Consider the following 16893-nt stretch of genomic DNA (forward strand, 5'->3'; position numbering starts at 1 on the left):
CCTCTTCCTAAATCCTGAAAATAGCGTTTGTCTTAGCATTTCTATTTGATACTTGCCTTTTGAACTCTAAAAGCATCTTCCTTCTGAAGAGTGAAATGCAATTGCATGCTTCCAAGCAGCCTGCCCTCATCCATCTGAAGGGACAGCCTGCTGTGCTAAGGAGCATTTTTTGAAAAGCTATTTTTCTATTGGCTCACAGTGTCAATGACCCAACAACAACTGGCAAAGGAGCTGTTTATTAGGTCTCTCCCTTGCAAATTGCTGTTAATAGGCACACACACCTTGTACCCACATGAAACCTTGCTTGGTGGGCTGTGTGGGTGGACCTGAGCCTGCATTCCTGCAAATACTTGAGAGCACAGCCTAGTCACATCCTTACAGTTAAATGTTGTATTAAGACACATTTGAGAAAAGTGTACATTTCAGCTAATTTTTTGTCTCAGTTTTGCACCCCTTTAAAAGTATTGCCCACCTTGTCATCTCTTGTTTACTCGGTTGCCACTTCAGTGTTGCAGTCTGATGGAAGGTCTGCTGGATACTCTCTCAGTACACATTGGGCAAGAGCAAGTAATAAACTGAGTCATGGAAACCTCATTGGTAGGATGTCTCTGGGGGTAGGACAAAATATCATGTGTCCTACATCCGTAAGAGAAGGGCTCAAAAAGCTGGGTTTTAATTATGATTACTTTAAGGAAAACAAAGATGGGTTTGATACATGTCTGACTCTCAGAGTTGCTAAGCATGTAATAATACCCCCACTATGCAGAGGAAGCTGACACTCGTACATATCTGCAAGCCCATGTGCAAGACCAGTAGCACTGCATTCCAGCACTGAACTTGTTATTTCTAGTGCTGGTTTAGAGATGGAGACTGGGACCTCGACTTCACTTAATACATGACTGACAGTGCCATTCTAACATCAAAATCCTCCATCCGCATGCTTTTAAGGAATGAGGAGCCAGAGCCTGTCAGGTGGATTAGCCATATGTCAACTCCCCAGTGAAGTACTGCAGAGCCATCGTTGACCTGAAAACTTGATCTCAAGCCAAAGGGAACAATTATATAACCTAGATATCTGAAAGGCGAATAGTACAAAAACAAACAAGAAAGAACAATTATCCTTACTTACACATGTGTACATTTTACTACATCTATTAGGCAATCAAGACTGTCATATAATTGTCTTTTTTTAAATTACAAAAATGATGGAAGAGTTGCAGTAATTAAAAAGTGCAGGCAATATGTTGAAAGGTGATAAATTACATAGTGGCAAAGTGAAGATGAAGCAAAATCTTTACAAGCATTTATTTGCTTCTCCACAATTTAGGTAATTTGTGTATTTGCTGTTTGTCCATTCTTGACTGCCGTTATCAAGCCAGTATGAAACTGGTCAGAGGGCCAGAGAGCTGTCACAAGAACTTGAGTTACCAGTGTGGAAGATTACTTTAAAAATTGGTGTCAAGTCCCAGAAAAGCAGAAGGAATGAAGCTCTTCATCAAGATAGATTGCATGGACAAGTTCTATGGCACATGCCTGAATTGTCATGAACATCCAAAGCAAACTTTGGAAAACTGACAACAGAAGATAAAAGTCCACTAGCATTATTCCTCCCACATGGTTAAAGGAGACAAACGTGCAATTAATTCAGCTTATTTATTAGGACAGTGCCTAGGGCCCCTCAAGGTGGGGCCTTATTATGTTAGGCACATAAAAGCAGAACAAATCTCTGCCCCAGAAAGACTTACACAAGTATATCTCCTTGAACAAGTCAGGAAAGAGTAGGATGAAATATAAGTTGAATGAAATAGCTGTCAAAGGGATAAGATAATACTCTAAAGCACACTGGAAATTATTCTAGGAGGAAAGTGTCTACCTAGGTAGTTTGAAAGGCCATCCTTTCTATACTGCCCTAAAGAGATCCAGAGATCTGCTACAGAGCTTGTAGCCACTGTCAAATCCCACAGGAAGGTCTTCAGTCCATAGTAAATGCTTAGGCTCTGCCTGACCCTCAGGGCTGATTTCCCACAGAATTATTCTTGGGAAGCTAATAGTCCCTCTGTTTCAAGGGTCCTGGCATCAAGTCTCCAAACCTACATGCAGTTAAATACTCAACATCTGGACATACACTCTTGTACCTATTGACTCCTGAGGTATTATTTGCAATATATGGCTTCAACCAATTTATTTGCATTTGCAGCTTCCTTGGATTTTCTTTTTTTCTTTTTTTTTTCTTTTTGCTTTCCCCTCAGAGATGCCCCAGGTTGTACAGCCTTCTAGCACTTTATGTGCACATTTCTGAATTTATTTTGGATTCATAGGACTGCTCCTCACTGGCATGGGCAAATTCTTTATGATAAGTACCCTTAGTAATAATACTTGCTATTTTTCTGTTCTTTCGTAGTTTCAAAGCATTGAATAAATTAACTATCTGAGCTGCTAGAAAAGCTCTTCTAGCAGCATTTCAGATTTCACAAACCTATGCATTTGTTCTGTGGCCAAACTGTCAAGACACTGCAGTTCAGTACAGTGGTAACCTCTAGCTGAGAAATATCAGACTTGACATTGTCTCCACTTCAGCATGTGCGTATGCATGCACAACCCTGTAAGATGTGTGAGTTATCCAGCTGAGGTCACAAACAGTGGACACTATAACTGGGGTGGGGGGCAGTTATATATGGTGCATAAAGACTGATTTCAATAAGAACAAGGCTTGGTTTGGGTTAAGTGTTAAGAAGGAAAGGACCCAAGCAAAAGACAAGTTGAGAGGGCGTTGTACACAATTTTAACTGTAAAAGCCGGTTCCGATCTGGAGTTAAAATGGCTGTCAGGCCTTCTTGCCAACTTTGACATTAACAGGAAGCATGGAAGCCAATGGATTGCGTGCTGGCCTTGAACTCGTACAGCCTGTGGCCCGCGAGCTGCTGGCTGAGCGACACGAGGTGTACTTCACTTCCCGGTACTTCTCTCTCCTTTCCCACCCATTGCTACTCTTTTAGATTGTGAGCTCATACATAGAGAAGCTGTTTTCTTATTCCATCTATGAACAGCAGGGCTCTGAGCTAAGCTGGGCCTCTAGGCACCAGGTTAATATCTATAATAATAGCGTGGCACAAAAAAACAAAGGCATAACAGTTTCATGATGGAACGCATCTCAGATGAGTTAATGTGCACAAAACACTTTGAAGTTGAAAGGTTCTGTAGCATGTAAAAGCTGAGCATTACTTTCATTGCTTTTGATTTGTTGATCTCAAGGACTCAGGAAGCCACTCCAAACGTGCCTCTACTCAGCAAAGTGCAGAGTGTGAATCCCTGCTGTTCACTCCTATCTCTAAATGGAGTAGTATGTCCAAGAAATTCTTATTTGAGGATGTCATTAAGAAAACCCATGTAATTATAAACAAATATCCTAAGTTTTAGCACCTCTCTATATTAAAAACAAGCATCCCTGGGGAAAAATGCAAATAGGCTTTTCACAATCCTGCTGATTTTGGCATTACCCCTTCTCCACTGCTTTGAGTCACTCTCACTTTCTGGTTCTCCTACATTAGGTTGCCATGGGAAATATGAAAAGAAAAATGTTACAACCTGCCAACAGATTGACATTAATCTTATTCATTCTGGCTCCTGAAGCTGAATTGACTTTCCAAGGTTCACTGAAGCCTAGCTGATCCCTAGCAAGGAATAAATGGCATTTTGTGACTCTATCCAGGCTTGCTTGGCTGAGCTCTTTCTGAGGCTGAAGCAGAGACCAAACCCAAGCATTCTTCAACAGATCTGAGACCCACACTGCTACTTTGGATCATGCTTGCTGTAGTTGCTGTCATGCCTCAGCACTCCTTTTAGAATATTATATGCTGCAATTCGAGGGAGCAGTTTAGCTCAGGATTGAGGACATGTCTCATGAAGTGACACACAGGCACACCCAGTGGTGGTCCCAGAGCTCATCTTCTGACTGAGATAGGATGCAGTAACTGAGTAAAACACCCCCTAAAGAAAGCAGAAGAGTGACAGGAAAACAAGGGACTACACAGAGCAGTTTTGAGCCTAATTTTGGTGGTTCTGCATGATTTCAACACTTCTGCCCCTTTTGTGCATGTATTACGATAGAGAATCACAGTGATATGCACGCTTATGCATGCATCTACCCGAAGGGAGAGGATCTGTATTTAAACACACCTGACTGACACCCACCGTCCCCACGGGCCGTGTCCCCTCCCACGGCCACCGCCGTCCTTCCGAAGCCGGTGCCACTAGATGGAGCTGAGAAACAAAATTCCTCCCAGGCCATGTGCACAGCTGCATTGCCTAAGTCTCAAGTTGCAACTTGTTTCTTGCTTACTGGGCACTAATGCTGTTTCCCCGGACAGTTGATACAGGGACAAGCTGTGGCGAATTGTCATTAAGAGATTGCAAAACCACACTCCCCAACCACGCTGATTCACCCTTAGCAGAGGATGATGTCAGTCTGAGTAGATTTGGCAGCCAAAAATTAGTTCGGGAAATGAAAGGAAGGGCTTCTGCATGACCCATAGTTTATGGGGTGGAAAAGCCGTCTCTGTCATAACTTATTTTGATTAAATAGCGAACGGGAAGTTTGGCAGCTTCTGCCCATTTAGTGAAAACCCTTCTGCTCATCAACAGCCTCCCGAAAGCCGGGTAGACTGGAGGAAAGCATCTCTGCTTTCCCCGTGGTTGCCTTTCCAGCCTTTCAGATGATCCGGTGGCAGCAAATGGGACACAAAACTGCCTGCTGTCCTTGGGGAGGGATTCCCCAGGAAAAACAATTGTAATATAAAACCTATCTTCATGGTCTGGACGGAGTAAACTTTCAGGGTAGCAATCAAATTGCAGGCACACCAGGTGGCAAAGCACCTGTCACGCCCATCCTGCATGGGGAGTGGTGCTGAGAGGCTGAAAACTGGCTCAGTGGAAATACGCCGCCCTGGGACAGCCCACTTGAAAAAGTGACACTGCCAGGTCTTGTTTACACAGGGCATTGGCTGCTGTGCTTTGTCTTCATTTCTTTGGAGGCAGGCAGGCTTAAGTCTACTTTGCTTTCCACAATGGAAGGGTTATCCCACTGCAAAGATGTTAAAACCATCCCATTTATTTTGTAAACTACTTTACTTATCAATGCTACCATAACTAAACAATTGTGGTGGTGGGAAATCGGCTTTATAATTTTTTTAAGATGTTATAAACAGAGGAGATAAATGAATGAAGAAACAAAAGGAGGAAAAGGTAACAAAAAAATATTAGCAAATCAGGTAATTATAGCATCTAAAAAAATTTTAGGATGAAGATTGCCAGGCTAAATTTTCATTTTATCTGTGGACAAGTCTAATGGAGTGTAATGAGCTAGGAGCAGGATGCAAACACAACCACAGCTTATAACATTAAACATTATTTAGGTTGTGTGCTAAAATGGCAATAGATGGGAATGTGTTATGTGTTAAAATGGGAATAAATCTGCATTACAGTGGGCCAAATATAAACCAGAGAAACCAATGTGAAAACAGAACCAAATCTTAGAACTTCGAAATACACTTGTACAAATTACATGGCTTTGTGAGAAAAAAAAAAACTTACTAGTAAACTATGGGATGAATCTGCAAATATAGTGTTTCTGTCCAAGTCTAACTGTATTATCCAAAATAAGCCTATCTTTGCATTTACCTAATCAAGTGCATCTAACTGCAAAGATAGAGTGTATCATCTCTTATTTTCATTATTCCACACGTGTGCCATAACTCCAGTTTAAGATTACTCTAAAATGAATGCTTTCTTCATCCCAGTTCCTTAAGTGGCAAATCTGCAGGCAGACCCCACTGAGATGTGCTAACCATACATCATGCAGAGCGGGTCGTACAGCAAGCAATAGGTTTCTCTAATGGTAGCCAAGCAGCTCAGCAGTTGGAAAGCCACATGCTAAGGTGCTTTGCAGTCAAGGTGTGTTAAAGCTGCAGGAAAGGGTGTGGTACACTCACAAAAGTGTGTCCATGGCCAAGGTGTTCCCAGGAACATGGGGTGAGTCACCAATGTCACATTGCTTAGTTGCCTGTGACAGGTGACATTTGGTAGCTGCTTATTACTAAAGAGAAGTATGAGTGAGCCTTGCTACATGCAGGCACTGAAGTGTGATGTGAGCACCTGATGCTTTACAGAAAGCCTCAAAGGGCACAAAAAACTAAAGTTGTAGCATCATAGCCTGATAGAAAAAATGGGCTCTCTGTGCCTGGTAAGCAGCTGTGAGATTAATAAATTTGAAGAGTCTAGCCATATATTACCCCACTGTAATGAACAGAAATAGCTTTTTAATCATTTTGAAGCTAATTTGATATTTAATTTCAGAAAGCAAATCAGTATCTGCTGTAGTTGAAATTTGATGCTGGGAAGCTGTAAAAATAAAACTTATTCTTTCCTACCTTATTGGTCTTTAGGCAAAGTTAGAAGGTATCCTTAGCCAAGGGTAATTCATCCTTTGACTTCAGCTGTGCTTTGCTGACAGGCAAGTGGGAGCTGTGGCTTGTCACTGTCACATTAAAGCCTCCTTGGCTGTGCAGAGGTTTCCCAGGTCCCACATTGCATCATTCCTTGTGCCACCAAGGAGGCTTCCCTCCACACTTGGCAAGGCTTGTCAGCCACCCAGCATGCTCACACACTGGCCTCTGGTCAAGACTTCCCGTTCTGCTGTGGCACCTTTTGGACAGGGAAACCTCAGGTACCCGTGCAAGCCCAGCCCATCACACCTGTGGTGCTGGGGGAGCTGGACACGGATGGCCCTGAGCCCCATGCACCCTGGCTGGACAGCCCTGGTGACTGCAAGAGCAGGTGGGTCACAGGGCTAAGCATGCCAAAGCCTGCCCCAAGCCAAGACATGGCCTCTGCCCTGTAAGAAACACGGGGTCACCTTGCACTTTCAGGGCTCCTCTCTGGCTCCTGAACGCCCCAGTTTTATGTGGCCTTGGAGCAGCTAGCACATGGAACCTCACTGCCCAAAAGCCCAGTTCAACCGTGGCTTATGGTGCATTTGGAGAAGACCCTCCTTCATCCTCACAGGCACAAGGGGATGGTGGCAGCATGGCACTGACCCAGAGACAGAGCCATGTGAGTATCCCTTCAGAGGATCCCCGGCTCCTGGACCCTAAAACCTGATGTTTTCTCCTGCACATCCAGGCTGCAGAGGTGACAACGAGCACTTTCAGCCACTGCTGGCCTGCTTGCTTTCCAGCGCCATGGAGCCCATGTTACTGACATAAATCTGAGCTGAATATAGCCTCAGGCTTCAAGTCACATTAATGCTACTACAAGTTCATACAGTGTGGTGCAGCCAAGGAGCTCCATGCAAGAAATGGAAGAAGGGGGAGAGAGGAATAAAAAGGAAGTGGAGGGGTTGGCACCTGTGCTAACAACATGGCAGAGACCAGTTGGAGGTTTCTGACAGCAAGTTTCAGATCACCTTTCATTTCAAAGGCAATCCTGTCTATGAGCAGTAGAACCTTACCCTAAGACGCTGCATAAAAAAATAATGAATTAGTTTTGTTGTTCAGGGATCTTGCATCTCTGATGGAGAATGAAAGGGGAGAGCTGGTGAGTCACAGCATGCAGGGAGAGGTGCAAAGGAACCTAGAGTGTCTGTTTCCACCCAGAGCCCTGCACAGCACAGCACAGCTGAGTACAGAGCTTACTGACAGTGTAAGCTGACTGGAAGGTACTTTTTTTTCCTGAAAGGCAGTGGTTTGTGCTGGGAGCAGAAGGAAGAGGGCCTCTTTCAGCTGGGTGAAGACTATTAACACCACCAAATCCTTGTCATATGGCTGTAGTTCACAGCACCTTCCAGTTAGTAATGGAATTGGGCAAATGAACAGGCTGAACTTGCCTACTAACTGATGTGAGGAGAAAAAAGACTAATAAATCCCTTGTCTTCTGACAGGTTTGCACTGGTCCAAACCAATGCCTAGGCTCAGGTAGCATCTCTTGAGCCTACCCACTGATGGGGATAGCTGGGGCACAGTGGCATTATAACCACTACCTATACACAGGCAGCTGGGACAGGGAGATGTAAAAGCAGTCTCTGCCCCATGGTAGTCACTGGCAAAAACTGTGAGCCCAGCCAGGCACAGGGGTAGCTGTGTTGCCAGTGCCAGGCTGCTGCCATGCCAGTCCTCTTGTATATTGGAATTCAATTGGGAAAAGCACTGCTCCCTGGCTGGGAGACAGGAAAATTTGGCTAAGAACTGCTGGCACGTGAGAAGATACACCAGGCAAAGCTTTGGTTTGACACTGCTGCTGAGCTTACAGGTGACACTGAGGAGAGCTGAACAATCTGGAGACTGAATGATTTTTTAGGTCTGTCAGAAACAACAGCTTTTGTCTCAGTTTTTCTCTTTGTCGGCCAAACTCCAAAATCAGTTCTTCAGCCAGGAAACATCTAGCCCAGAAAGATGTGAAGTGAGGCATCTTTTCTCTACCTGTATATTACTGTTGACACTGTTCTCCACAGTTTTAGCACTAAACATGGTGTTGTTTTTTCCTCCCTGCCTCTTCCACTCTGCTTTATAATCCCCACAACCAGTTCCTGCACTTACAAAGGAGCTGTGTGTCCTCCTAAGACAGACAAGAGATTGGTTTTAAGTACAGCATCTGTTAGTTATTGTTTACAGTGAAAGCTTCAGTTTGACCAATGGCTCTGAGTGTTGGAGAACAACGAATTAACATGAATCTTTCAGTCATTTCCTTGTGTTCATCTGCTGTACAGGCTCCAGTAAAGCCACAAGCTCCAGTAAAGCCTCAGAGAGACAGCAAAGGGAGACATGAATTACATACACACCCAGTTATGGCAAGCTGCTAAAATTAAAACTGGTAAGTGTAGTGTGAGATGCCCTGCAGGTAGCAGGGTGGTGTCTGTTTCCTAGGACCCTTTCACTGGGTAACACTGAAAGGACAACAGCTGTAAGGGAGGCCTCTTGCTGCCCTGCCTTTACATGTGAAAGCCTCATTTGCTTTGCCAAAACAAAGCTGGTGCTTCTCAACAGCAGGAATACTCATGTCTACAAGTGGCCTGCCTGGCTTAGAACAAGGTATCTGTTGTGGTCACATCCAGAGACCCCAAATCAAGAATTGGCTGTGGTATATGCTGCAAAACAAAGCACTGATGCAGAAGTCCCATGCCCTGCCACAATTTCCATGCTGGTGTGGAACAGGACAGGGATACCAACAACTGGCTGCAAGTATGGTCATGGCTAATGGCAACTCAGCCTGGAAAGCATGTTCTAGGAACAATTTGATCCTTCAAAATCACTTGTAAAGGAAACCAAAGAAACCCGTGTACAAATAAAGCCAGTTGGGTTTAAAGCTATCCCAGTCAGCTCTCGCTGTCCCTCATGGGCTCACACAGACTGTCACAGCCTTTGTGGCCCCTCTCTGTGTGGTCAAGGTGGCACAGACTGCTCAGAGCAGTCAGGAGGGCTGTAAGAGCAGGATAGGTGACACTGCAGAGCTGCCCCATCCTCTGCCACAGAGCACAAGCCTGCTGGTACCTCACACAGGGCTCCTGATGCCTTCAGTAACTCTGCCCCCACCAAAAATTGGGTGGAGGGAGCCTAACCCCACACAGCTGCAAGGTGGTTACAATGGGAATGCAAATTAAAGCCACCCATTTATGTAAACTACCTCAAAGTACTGAATGCAAAAGCAGATGCAGGGAAACAGAATTGCAATACCAGTTTCAGGCAGGATCCACTGGAGCACAAGATGAATTATATACATATAGGATTTCAAAGGAGAGCATTAGGACAGACTGAGCTCTGCCCACGTCTTAATGACCTGAATAGATTAGTCTCTCCCTCCTCACTACCTTACGCTATCTGGCTGAGGATTGGCACTGAAGGGATCTTCACCTTCACTTCAGACCTTAAAGCAGAGCTTCAGCTTTGGGGGGAGGGTAGGGGGCAATGGTGGCTTGCTGCATCCCAAGGAGCTCCCACCACCCCGATGGGTGTGGCTTGTTTGCAGCGACAAACCTTGGAGCCGGTCTCAAAGTAGGAAACAGGCAAAATGAAAGGACAGAGAGCCTAGCTGAGTCCACTTGGGATGGGCAAGCAAGGACAAGGGTGAATAGTGTCTAAAATGAACCTTTCTCTGGTATTTCTCAGGCATCAGTAGAGAAAAGAGAATAAACAAAGGAAAGAAACAATGAAGGAAGAAGTATGATGTTAAATGGACGGAGAGTTGAAATCAGAAAAACACCAAACCATCCCAGGGATTAATGAAGGGCATAGAAGATGCTTCTGCACCTTGCAATTCCTTCCTTACAAGCTTCTCCCAGATGTGTGAAAGAAGTGCCTGTTGTCCGGTGGGGGAAAGGCTGAGCGCGGCTCCTCACAGCCCGCGCAGGGTCCCCGCGGGGTGCGCTGCCCGTCCCTGTGCCAGCAGCTCTGCCCTTCCGCAGCGCAGCTAAATCATCCCACGCGCGCACGCCTTGGGGCCAGTGCATTTCTCCTGCGTGAATACAGTTTTTCCAAGTGATTAAGATAGGATAAGCAGGAGTAAGGGACCAGATTATACAGCAGAGCTCACAAATTTCCATAGAAGGCCAGGAATGCCGTGCCACAGGTAAGCACTGCTGTCACCTCTGTTGTTTTTCAAGACTGGCTTCCAAAGGTAGTTTTTGGTTTGTGATAAAGAGCCTTGGAGTCAGTCCAGATTTATTCTCTGTAGATCACATCCATTGACTGTCCCCTTGTCAGGGTGGTCAGTGTCCTTATGACCCGAGCCTGTAGCCCCTGAGGGAGCCCTCCTGCAGCTACAGCAAACACCCCATCAGGTCTCCCATGTCCTGCATGCAGCATAGAGGGTCTGGATGGCTGCATACAAGAGCCCACCCCAAACCTCCTTGCAAAGCAGCAGAGACTTTTGGGTAGGGCAGACCCAGGGCAATGTTAGCATCACTTAACCCAAGCAGGCAGGTTCAAATGAGGCAACCTGACACAATCTGTGTTTTACCTCTCTCTATGCCAAAAAAAAAGTGCAGCTGTTTGGGTTCCCATGGCATTTATTTTATACCCTTTTATCCTAAGCTCTGTGTTCTTTCATGTAATAAACAAATCACAAGTCTTGTTTTACATATCTTCACATATGAAATCTCTTTCCAATTCTTCTTATGCTTGTCTGAAAAGTGCCTGGCAAACTGCTGCATTAAACAAAAATTAATTCAAGGTTGAGGTCTCTGTATCCAGAGCCCTGAGGTTTTATAGAGATTTCTTTGTGCAGCTTCTATTTCTGTCTGATTAAGCTATCTAATTCTCAGAGGTTAAGCTATCTAAACTGACTGGATACTGAAGCATTAAAAATGTAAACGCACTGAGCTTTAATCACAGTCTGCAGACTACACCTCTCTCTCCATCTGTATATATGTGGGAACTGTTTCCTTGCAATTTCTTGATGTTACACCTGCATCTAGTAGCATCTCACATGCCACAATTAACCAGAGTGTGCTGGAGTGAAGGACAACATGTCCAGGGGTATGGAAGTGAAGCTAAATGTGCATATACAGCAGCTAAGTTGATCCACTCTCTTCTCTGTGTCCTGCTACCCTCACAGCATCTTCTGTGTTGGTACCCACACCGCTGGCTTGGTCAGGAAACACTGATGCTGGCATGAAAGTCAGGGAGGGGGACAAAGGCAAAGGCACAGCTCCCACAGTAATGCACTTCAGAAAAGTGAGAGCTGCCAAGCTCTCCTCCCTCCCTCCCAGTACCCCACTGTGATATTCAGAAGTCCTTTGATTTTTACATTTGAGAGCAATCCTTACAGAGGGAGTATTTCCAGTCTGGCATGGTGTGCCCTGGGAAAAGAAGACACACTAGAGCTGTTCTGCAGCTCTGGCCTATAGGGGTTATCAGGAAAGGGTGCAGTGAGCCTGATGCAACCCTCCAAATCCCAGCATTAGGCAGCCCAGGGACTTCCCAGGCCACAGGCAGCATCCTGCAGCAGCAGCTCTAACAGGCCTCCATAGCCTGCTTTCCCATTAATTTGCCTAATTGGTTTTTGAACCAATGTATAGTTTCAGCACCTGAAGCATCCTATGGCAATGAGTTCCACCAATTAATTATGGTTGGGTGAAAAAAAAACTTCCTTTTCCATGCCTTAAAAAAATGTCTGCCTGGTGATTTAATTTAATATCAAACTTGGTTGCCCTACGAGCAACTGCGGCCATTCCTCCTGCTGTTTGTCACGTTGCAGACCTGTCGCAGCCCTGAGTCCTCCCTTTTCTAGGCTAAATCTGACATTTAGTCTCTTTTCATACAGATAGCATTGTGCATCTCTGATCATTCCTGTCATACATCTCTCTGCCTTTTCCCATTCAAGTACAGCCTGATTTTCAAGAGTGCCACACGCCCACAATCCTGAGGTTGCTCAGTAGGAACCAAAGGCACTGTGCCCTGCATCCTTTTAAAAATCATATTTGCTGCTGTGGGTTGTGCTTCAAAACTGACTGCAGCCCTCTCAGCAGATGTCCTGGAGGCCCCATCATTAACCCTGTGGAGGGCTGGTAGCACCATGCCTGGCTGCCAGGGCTTCTGCAGAGATCAGCTCCAAAGTGCCAGCCACAGCCAGCTCTGGCATTTGTTTCTTGGCACCTCTGTCACTAAGTTCACAAACAAGAGGTGACTGCCACAACATTTGTATTTGAGATCACAAGGACAATAGAGGTAATGTGTTCATTGAGCAATTGTGTCACCTCAATGAAATATTTATAGGTGCTTGCAATAGAAATATTGCAGATAGGATGAAGAAATTACCTCAGACAGGATCAAATATGCAGAGCTAACTGTAGCTGTGGACTTCTCCCACAAGACAAACAGGTGGCTAAGGCTGCGAGGGAAATAGCAGGAAGGGGAATCCCGGCAAGCTGTTCCCGTGCCAGGTATTTTTTTGCAGGGCTTTAGTAGGAACTGTGTCTGGGAGTCCCAGGATGGCCTTGCCCCTGCCTGCCTGCAGGAGCCCTGCCTGAGGACAATGCTGCTGGATCCCCACTTCCCCAGAGCCCCTCACCCCAAGCCCTGCACACCACGGGTGGAGCAGGCTCACACTTTGTGTCAGCAGTTGTTTGGAAACTGGACAGGACACAAATGTAGGCACCGGTTTTGAAAGGAGAAGGGGAATGTTTACAAGAGCCCAACATTTAGGATGACTTCCTCTTGCTCCTGAGATGCAGAGGTGATTCCAGTGTTCCATCCCCTCCAAGACAACCACAAGAAAGAAAGAAAAAAGGTGGGATAGAGAAAAAGCTATGATTCAAAGCACTATGCACACTTCTTTGCATCTCTTGGGATAACAACCCACCAACCACTTCTCCAGGCACTAGAACTCCCAGGGGGCTGCAGAGGGCCAGGGCAGAGATTCTTTGCCATCTCTTGGCATTTTACTAGCTCAGTGTATGATCCATTTCTCTTTAAGTACTCTGTTTTTCTTAAACAGCGTTGCTATTCCCTTCAAAACATAACTCTGTTTATCCAAAACAAGCAAGGGCTGGTATCACACCCAAATGGCAACCGTGCTGCTGCTGGGTGGCACTTGACAGCGCTGAGCTACAGGTGACAACTCCTTTTTCCACTCAGTGAAACAAGCAAGGATATGCCCATAATAAACCACCACTTATCTGTTGAGGCAGAGATTTCTTTTCCTCTGGTTGCCAACATGGATTACAGTCTGAATCTTCCTTTTCTTTACCAAAAAGCATTTACGGACATTTCCACCATTCCTTCTCTGAAGTTATTCTGTAAAAGATGAGCGAAACAATTAAATCATTGGTTTAACAGGAGCGAGACAGCTCTTCTTTTAAACAGATTACTGTTACTTCATCTCTTTAGAATATTCACTAGACAGAGTAATTTTCCTGTCTCTGAACTGTCAGACTCCTTTTCTCTGAGCAAAAGGTAGTGCAGCATCTTCTCCCCATATGAATGCTTTTTTTGGAGAATAGAAAAGATAAGGAGAAAGAAAAACACCCCCACTTCCCCAGTGGTCACTTTGAGGTAAGAAGAAAATTGTGTCTGATCATGTAAAGCCCCAGCATCCAGGAATCCCTCCTAGCAGGATCATCACCCCAGGACAGCCAGCTCCACCTGGGAGCACAGTATCAGGAGGCTCATTTAGCTGCTAAAATAACCCACCCTGCAAACATTCTTCCATTTAGTTTTAAACAGCAGTGGGGGCTGAAATTCAGCCTCAAACAGGATGGGGGCATGTGGAGGGTGAGGGATTGGGGCAGGGCAAAAAGAGATTACCCAGAGCCCTCCCTTGCAACCAGCACAGACACTGCCCATGTTGTTTGGTTAATTGGGGAAACAATGTCCTCTTTCAGGGGCTGCAGGTGGCTCGGGGCATGGCAGAAAAGGGACATTATAGCTTTCTATGATAGCGTGGTTGAAAGGTTTGGAGCCTATGTACAAAAAAAGCCTTTGCTGAGGGTATTGCTGCTGCATCAAGTATCAATGAAAGCTACATCTCTGCTGTTATGAATCCAATCACCACAGCAAATGAATGGGAAGCATTACGGGTTGAAAAATAGTATTTCAAGCTGCAATGAACAGCACCCAATTCATCAGTGAATAGGAGGCTTGGGTCAGTGAAAGAATAGCTCTGATTCAAAGAAATATGGAAGAGCCTTGAGCAGTCTGCAGAAGCAGATGTGTGAAAGAAGTAACCAAAACTACAGGCACTTCTGAGGTCTCATGTATAGCCAGATCCAAGCCAGGCAGTCTGGCTGGGTATGGGGTCTGCAGCTCCCCATGTGAACCAGTTTACAGGGCCTTTACTATCACCTCGCCCTTGTCTTTGGAAATAAGCTTCTCTAAAGAAGAAAAACAACCTGTATGCACAACAGCATTTTATCCCTGCAGTTTACCTCCAAATGTCATCGTCAATCTTTCAGAAGCCAAACTGGCATGAAAAACATGAAGGCATTACCAGCATATTTACAGTTAGGCAAAGTAAGGGCATGTAGAAGCCAGAGGCAGCACTTGGATGACTCCGTTTTCCATCCCTAATCCTGACCATGCTGCTACACCAGTCCCTGCTCATTTCTAGCATGCTGCAGTGATGAGGGCTGCAAAACCCAAAAGCAAGCCCTGCTTTTTCCCCACCACTGCAGAAGGCAGTCCAGCCTCAGGCTGTTATCAGTGGGTGCCAGGGACCCCTTGTAGAACTGAACACCTGCTTGCCATTAGCCTCAGCCCAACTTTCACCCTTGCCAGGGCTCAGCAGGCCCTGTGCAGTCTTTTCCAAGGTGAGTGGAATAAACCTGATGCTGTTGAGACCCTGCTGATGGCACCCTGCCCACATCTACTGCAAACTAAAGGGAGGCCATGTTCTTGGCAGGCAGTTAATAGGGACTTGGGCTCTTGGCCCAATGGCTGCTAGTCCCTGACCTGCTGGGATGTTGTGGGGCTGAACTAATGCCAGGACATGCCTCTCCAGTTTTGCACTGCTTTGGTGTGCACACTGGACTTTTACCCAGAGATTGCTCTGGCTGACCTCTCTGTGGCAGATGCTGTCTTCAAAGAGTGGTGACACAGTCATAGCAAGACAGCTGATAAGGTTTGATGGCTCTTTATTTAGGGGAAATCCTCCTAATGATTGCCCAGGGCAAATAAGGCTCAGAGGCTTGAATTCCCAGAGGAGGCATTGATGCACCAGATCAAAGCCTGCTTCCCAGCTGTCACCACAGAGGCATCACCTCCAGCCATAACAGGAGGTTATAAAAACAAGGTCTCTCCCTGACACATCCCAGGCTGCTCAAAGAAACCGCCTCCAAAGAGAGGAAGGTGAGAGAGACCCAGCTGCAAGTGCTCTGTGGACTTTAGGTGCAAGGGGCAGGCTCCCAGAAACACTGATGGGGGTTCCAGCCCCAGGGATGCACCAGAGCCATGTAGGAGATGGGACAGGGCAATGTGTGTTGCCTTTTTCTTACCTTACCTCCTGTAGTCAGGGATGCATCTGTTTCCTTTCATTGGTACACTCTCACATAAGGGAACTTAAATCCAGAGCAGTGTGAGTCTCAAGTTTTTAGAACTTTTGTGAGATAGTTTTTAAACCCATTGGGGCATGGGGTCCTGCTGCTGGCAGAATGATTTCTCTCAGGCTTTCCAAAAAGCCTTGCCACTGCTGACACCTCATAAGGAGCCTGACTGCAAGTGAGCACAGGCTACATCAGCCTGCTTGTTGTGACAGACACAGGATTGTCTTGCAGGGCACTTTGTGTTCTCACCATGGTGGCTGTCTCTTAGGGATGGGCTGCTGGTGCTGCTGGCACAAATCATGCCAGCCTGGTGTCAGGAACAGCTGTCAGCCCTGTGGAAAACTTGCCTAGTGCAGAAAAGGCCAAAGAGTTGTGCTAGCTGACATTGCTTTAATAATTGATATCACATTTTATAGCTGTTGAAGTTACAACTCCTTCAAGGTACTTCAGCATGAAAGACAGCAAGGTCCCTGCCTCAGAGACCTTACGGTCTAGTACAGACAGGTAAACATAACAAGTAGAAACATTAAACTTTAGGTAGGGAGTGGGGACAGGCTGAGGGAATATGTGCAGAAATTATCTTTGGCACATCAAAGAGCTGGAAGAAGTCCATCAGAGGAACCTTTAGGCTATTTATGTATTTCAGGTAGCAAGATAAAATCATGAATAATTAGTTCCTGCAACCTCTTTGCAGAATCAAGACTGAAGCAAAGTTTACAGAGACACTTCCCTGCAAATGTATGGCTTGTGGAAGGGGAACACTGAATTCTCCCCGAATTTATTTTACATTGCTCTCTTTTAACCAGTAAGGAGAAAAGAAGTAACAGGCAGCACAAGCACACCAGCATCCTTCCAGGTGTTGGTCTCTG

Source organism: Lonchura striata, chromosome 4 (genome assembly GCF_046129695.1).
Source record: "Lonchura striata isolate bLonStr1 chromosome 4, bLonStr1.mat, whole genome shotgun sequence".
Lineage (NCBI taxonomy): Eukaryota > Metazoa > Chordata > Aves > Passeriformes > Estrildidae > Lonchura > Lonchura striata.